This window comes from Nothobranchius furzeri, chromosome 2 (genome assembly GCF_043380555.1).
Source record: "Nothobranchius furzeri strain GRZ-AD chromosome 2, NfurGRZ-RIMD1, whole genome shotgun sequence".
Classification (NCBI taxonomy): Eukaryota; Metazoa; Chordata; class Actinopteri; order Cyprinodontiformes; family Nothobranchiidae; genus Nothobranchius; species Nothobranchius furzeri.
The window spans coordinates 56722319-56728914 of record NC_091742.1 but is presented as its reverse complement, the minus strand read 5'-3'; the positions used below and the strand labels follow the sequence as shown (position 1 = coordinate 56728914).

General features: G+C 38.6%; 1 long non-coding RNA gene across 1 annotated transcript in view; it reads right to left on the bottom strand.

Moving 5' to 3' along the window:
* LOC139063827 (uncharacterized) overlaps window positions 1-6339 on the bottom strand; it is a 7774-nt gene extending 1435 nt beyond the window's left edge. The window contains exons 1-2 of the long non-coding RNA XR_011517160.1: window positions 4837-6339; window positions 1-4770 (exon numbers count right to left, since the gene is read on the bottom strand). The exon at window positions 1-4770 is cut by the window's left edge and continues 1435 nt beyond it. This is a non-coding gene — a long non-coding RNA (uncharacterized lncRNA). The remainder of the gene's footprint in view (window positions 4771-4836) is intronic.
* Between the last annotated feature and the right edge of the window lie 257 nt (window positions 6340-6596).

Below are 6596 nucleotides of genomic sequence, written 5' to 3'. Positions count from 1 at the left end.
TCTTCCAGGTTAGGCTCCTCCCGTCCAGCCGGACAGCGTGTGATGTCCTCTCCGTGATCCTGTATGGCCCGGTCCACCTCGGTTCCGTCCACTTCCTTTTGGTGACTTTTAGCAGGACCCAGACGCCTGGCACCGAAGACGAAGCCTCTTCGTGTGTGTAGTTTTGGTCCAATGAAGGCTTTCTCGGCTTGTGCAGTCCTTGATCTCGGCAGATAGTTGGTAGGAAGATTCACACTCCGGCCGGACCAGAAGTTCCCCGGACCGATCGCCTAGGGATTAAAGGTTATGCACAAAAATGTCCTAGCTCTTACTGACCCTAGCCTCTGATACCTTCAACATCAGACACATACAGTTACGAACAGCAAGCGCAATTAAAGGTACAGTGACATCACGACATGGACACACACAGACACACAAACACATACACATGCACATACACACACAGAGAGAGGGAGAGAGTAAGAATGTGTGTGGGAGAAAGAAATGAGTGGGATCCACTTCGCCACCAGCATCTCCACCTGTGTCACAGAGAAAAATTACAAAGAAATTAAAACACAAAGCAAACAACAATAATTCAATGAGTATAAATGATCAAACTAAAACATACAACCATGCATGGGTTTTATAACAGTTCCGGCAACACTGGAGAGGAAGCCTTGTATAATGAATTCTTAAGATGTCCTTCATCAATTAGAGGTTATAGCCAAATTGTTTCAGGATCCTGAATTTGAATTGGTCAATTTACTCAGAATAGCCCAATGGCTTTGTTGATGTTTCTCAAGGCTCAGCCACGCCCATATAGATAAATAAACAAACAAACAAGACAAACACAGTCAAACACACGGTCCATACACGTCTCTGTGCCCTCACACACCAAGCAAATGTCAGACTGAAGCGAAAGTGTGAAATACTTAACCTAACGCTAAATCAGTGGAAAGAAAAAATAAGACCTAAAGCGTGTGATCAAATTAATCCAACAAAACTTCCCATAACTGCTGTTCTAAACTCATGTTGCGGTGTGATCTCTCCAATTAGAAATTAGGACAATCACTTTACTATCAATTCAACCAAAAAGTTTCAGGTTGTCCCTTACCTAAACTACCTGTCTTTCTTACCTTCTTTCTTTCTTTCTTTCTTTTTTAGGAACACTACTCGCACAAGAAATCCTAAGAATTAATTCACTACTTAAGGTTAATTCATAAATAACGAAACTGCAGTTACAGGTTTGTTTGTGCATAGTGTTGGTAATCAGCAGTTTTTTTCCTTATCTCCTCATCTAGAAGTGTTTCTGTGCTACTCCTCCATCTATAACACAAGTTAGTATCATCCTTAAAGCATCTGAAATTAAGCTGCATTGCTAAATCAATAACGTGATTTGTGCTAAGAAATACTCCCCTATCCTCTTCCTTTTTCCAGTGGCACTGAATGACAGATTTTAGATCAATTTAACTTTTTATCACTATTACGTTTCATTTAATTAATTTTGCTTTTTCTCTCTTATTTTTGTCTATTTATTTATTTATGTTATTTACTTATTTATCATGCCATCCTGTGATGATAATCTTAAAGACTTTTTAGCCAATTGTCGTCAAAAAGGCCAATTAAAATATTATGTTAAAGATTTCACAAGATAAAAATGTGAACATAATTTTTATCGAATGAGGGGTACCATTATTCAATATTTTTGTAACACTATTTTCTACCTCACTATTGTCTCGGATGAGATGTTCCATGAATCATTTAGTCAGCTGGATGCCAAATTATTCATTTAATGTTTATTTTTTATGCAATGAATGGAATGGGATGGAACGTTACTATAAACTGTCCGGAAATTTGCGCATGTTTGCTCGAAGGAGAAAACTGTTGAAGCCTAAAGCGTTCTCCTAGACTTATAAATAGACACCGTTTCCTTAACCAATGAAAATAAGTGATGACGCTGATGTATTCCGTTTTGAAAAGAAAATAAGGCTTTACTGCATGTCCGCTGCAGCTGAGAATCCTAGGACAATAAAGATTATATTGACGTCCAATGATGAGTTGGGCTGAAATCCAGGTTACTAATCCTATTATTTATTTATTTATTGATATTATTATTATCTTTTTTTAGGCTAACTTTCTCAGTTAACTATGTTCTACAGTAGTTTAGTAAATTTTCCACAGTTCTGACATTTCATCAATTCAACTGGTTGTTGCCAAAAAGCCTTGTTCATTACCTGACTGCAGCAAGCACTCTTTTACTGGGTGTAACCATAGGAAACAGTCTCTTTTGAGCCTCTCTTTGTAAGTCCAGGATGACCACCGTCATTGATTAAAGTTCACATGTTAGCACACATGCTCCCCCTTTTGTACTTTGTTTCATCAGCAGCAGGGCAAATAAGTTTCTGCCTCTTTGTCCATCTTGTAGTGCTCCCCGTCTTGATGTTATGAGTCACAGTTTTTGGTGAGGGCTTCCAGGTTCTCTTTGTATAGAAGTCAGAGCCAAACATTCTTTGCAGCTGGTTGTGACAGGCCCACCCAGTAAAGTTCATGCCTCCACAATGCACAGCAAACGTTTTCCTTAAATATGTTGATTGAGTTGAAAGGACAGAACTTTCTCTTTTACAAATCAAAATCAACGAAGGTTTCTAATATTTAGTCGACTTTATTGACTCAAAAATAAATCTGAACTACTTCCTATGCACAATTTGTTCTGAATCATCAAATCAGTTCTACACAGGTTTTAAACATTAAGCACAATCTATCCCAAATGCAAGATCCCTCCTTTCATTTTTTATTTATCTATTTTATTTTGGGAAAATATCTACCAGTTTTTAACTCAAAACAGCCTAGTACAGTTTCTAGCCAGGTTACAGGAAATAATACTTAGTTTATCTGTTTTTTTCATTATTCAGCATCTCAAAATCCAGCCATTAACGTTAATGGTTCTTAAAGTTGAGGTAAGACAATTATTGGATTTTGTTTTATAGCAAGATTTAACAAATATTTTATTTCCTGACTGATTATTTGTTAATTTTATGGTTTTCATAAAGATGATCCTGAGAGGTTCAGAGCTGCTTTTCGCAGCGCCCTGTGCTATTTTTAGACTGCGGAACTCCTGTGTGTAAAAGTGGGTGGAGTCAGGTCCTCAGGCTGAAACTCCAGTCATTTTCACTAGATCTGTCCGAGAGGAAGGATCTCTTGAATACCCTAACCAGAAGCCTTAAGGTACGTCCAAAACACCGAAAAATATCCTTTCTAAAGTCACAAATTGCTTAAAACTGCATGTTACACAGGAAAACTGTGAGAGCGAGGGAGTCCAGCTGACTCCACGGCCCATAATCAGACAAAATACTTCCTTTATAACCACGACCATACAACTTTTGTATTTTAAAGGATTTTCTTGTCCTCACGCTAACGATAAATTCTTTTTCTATTGTTTCCACAGTCTCTCGAACTAAATAACCGTCTAGTAAAAACATGGACCGCACCCTGTTTCTCAAGCAGCTGCTCCCTCTATTAAAAACTGAGTCATTCAGAAGATCCAGCGAAAGCAGCTCATGCAAGAAGACACACATTCACTCATTCACAAGGCACAGAGACATTCTTTGTTTGTCACAGTCTCTTTTTATTATTATTATTATTTTTTTAAGGTAAGTCAGTTCGTCACTTATTTATTCTCTCTCTATATATATATAATATTTTAAGCACAGAATTTATTTAACACTGCACTGGTTATTTTCAGAATTTAATGCTTACTATGCTTTTAAGCAGGCCTTATGTAACATTAGAGCAAATCCAATTGCAATTTTTTTTGAGAGCGCTCTGAGGAATAGTTTATATATTTATTTTCTGCAGATCTGTTTTGATTTTACTGTTTAGCAGCTATATGACTATATTTCTAAAATAAAGCTGTCATTTACATCCTTACTTGCGTTTCTTGGTGGTTTTTTCCCTTTTTTCATCTCCAGGTCACTTAACCCCCAGATCGGGGTCACTCACATGCTGCCCCACACACAAATGATTATCACGCTTCTACACTACATATGTATATATATGTATACACATATACATACATACACACATACATATGCATATGTTACTTTAAAAACCTTTTATTTATTAACTTATGGTGTTCTGTTCAAAGACTGATCAGAACAGGGTTGCAGAATTTGAATTTTGCGTAGCTCCAAACATTAATTTTTAGCACTGCAGTGTAATTTACATATACGAGTTGCAACTTTTTAAAGCTCTTATTATCTTATTTATTTATTTTCTGGTACCGCATCAGGCCTTCACACACACACCCAGCGCTGTACACTCACACACACACCCACACGGAGCTCCCAAAACTCTGCTCTGCATTCTGCACTCTCCTAGTGCTGCACTTTCAATCCAGAGCCGTAAGCAGCCTCTTGCTGCGCCTCACACACACAGGCTGAACTCAGCTTACACACACAGTGAAGCTTGTCTACAGCTGTGCCTTTTTTCTCTCGATTCTGCAGCCTTCACTTCCCAAATCTTTCTCCAGTTACCTCTACTGTTAACATCTACCCCTTTTTTCTTCATCGCCTCTTCCGCTGACTTTCTCAATAAAACCTTATTTCTCGTGGCTTCAACTGGGCTGCTTGTCATATTTAAACATTGCTCATTTTATGCAAAAACAGCCAAAAGCATGCAGAAATAGCCAAAAGCACTGCTCTCTTCACACAGAAGCAGTCAAAACATTTATCATCTTATGCAAAAACAGTTACCTCAGAACATTTTTCTCATCTCATGCAAAAGGTCCTTGACCTTAAAAATCCAGGGAGCTCTCTTTTAGCCTCCCCTTCCCTTAACACAAAAAACCAGGTCCTTGACCTTAAAATCCAGGGAGCTCTCTTTTAGCCTCCCCTTCCCTTAACACAAAAAACCAGGTCCTTGACCTGTGGACTTTTAGGGTTCCCACACCTATGGATCCAGCCAAGCTTTATATAACCTTGTTATATATTCTATCCGCTCGTCAGCAAATAGTGTGGTCAGCCACGACCTGGAAATGGAACTTTAGGGCTACTCTATTAGCCCTGGGTCACCATCCCTTCTTCTGTACTATTTCCTTTTCTCATTTACTCATTAAACCATTAGAAAAATCCTCATTTCATTTCACCATTAAACCATTACAAAAAATCTCTTATTCTTTCTGCACTTGTCTCCACTTTCTTCTCCAACTATTATTTTAGGACCTCAGCTACTATGATTCTGGACACAAAGGCTTTGGATAAATCCAATGAGCAGATTTTAGATAATAGGCTCTGCTCACCTTGTTTTCCACCGCGGTGTTCTGTGCCAAGATCGTTCACTGGGTCGGTTGGTCAAATTGTCCTCCAAAAACTCCTTTTTCTTCAAAAAGAAAAAATCCTGTTCGTGACGCCAAATTTGTTGGTCTCTCTTCCGTTAGACCAAGCACGGGTACGGAGTAGATGGAGTTAAACACCTTTTAAGTTGACAGAACGAGGAGACAAATGATCAGAAGTCCATTCACTGTTTCGCCGCTCATGAGGGGGAGAGTCTCTGCAGCAAGTCCCGCGACCTGCTCTTGCCAGATGCTTCGGACAGACTCTCGCCGTTCTACTGAAAACGGCTGATTTTTATTGAGGATTACAGGAATGTTACATACGCAGTTTGCCATGTACATACGTCAATGATCATGACAGGTGAAAATAACAGCCTTGTTAGCGGACAGTTTCCTTGAGATTACCAGGAACATCCTGATATATTCATGACAGGAGAAGATACATTCACTGGTACCGAGAGGCACTGAGTGGAGATGGAATGTGCACACTCCTTTCTCTTGTGCAGGAAAAGATACACAGCTATTAATCTTTGTGTGGAGGCCGTGAGTATCTGAGCGAGTTTCCATAGCATAGAATAATAAAATGAGCTTTTAAAGTAAATATATATATATATATTGCCTTGTTAGGCAGGATCTAACATGTCACAAGAACTTGTAATTAGAAGATGAGCAGAAACATCTCCCTTTTGGAGTTCCTGCAGCTGTTTTAAGAGCTTGTGCAGGACAGTATAACATGATCCCATAAAAAGAGTAGCATGTAAGAATGAATAATAAAAGAGCTTATATGAGAGTTACATATATTTTCTAAATATCCATCAAAATGTTGTTGAAAATTAATTAAAAGATGCCCAGTTGATGAAAAATATAGGCAGTTTCATAACATATAACCATTAACACCAGGTCTAAAATACATGGGAGTGGGTCTAACGGTGTGTCAGAATCCACGGGAAGGATTCTTGTAAGAGTGCATTTTGAGGTCGATGACATCACAGCGCAGCGACGAGTACTGTCCGAATTCCAAGAATACTCATTCTCGCATCCTCAAATGCTTCCTCGCTCCTCCCACATTTCGAGGACGGGTCTAATGTATCCTCATAGAACAAGGCTATCCCAGCATGCTTTGCGCCGGCTGTGGATTTTCAACAAGAGAAAATGGGGAGAGCTACGAAGTTTTAAACTTAAGTTTGTTAAAAACTAGCCGTAGAAATCTAAAAAGCTTAAAGCGGTGCTGTTTATAGACATTTTTCATTTGTTTATTTGTTTTCTAAATTACATTTTAGGCAGAAAT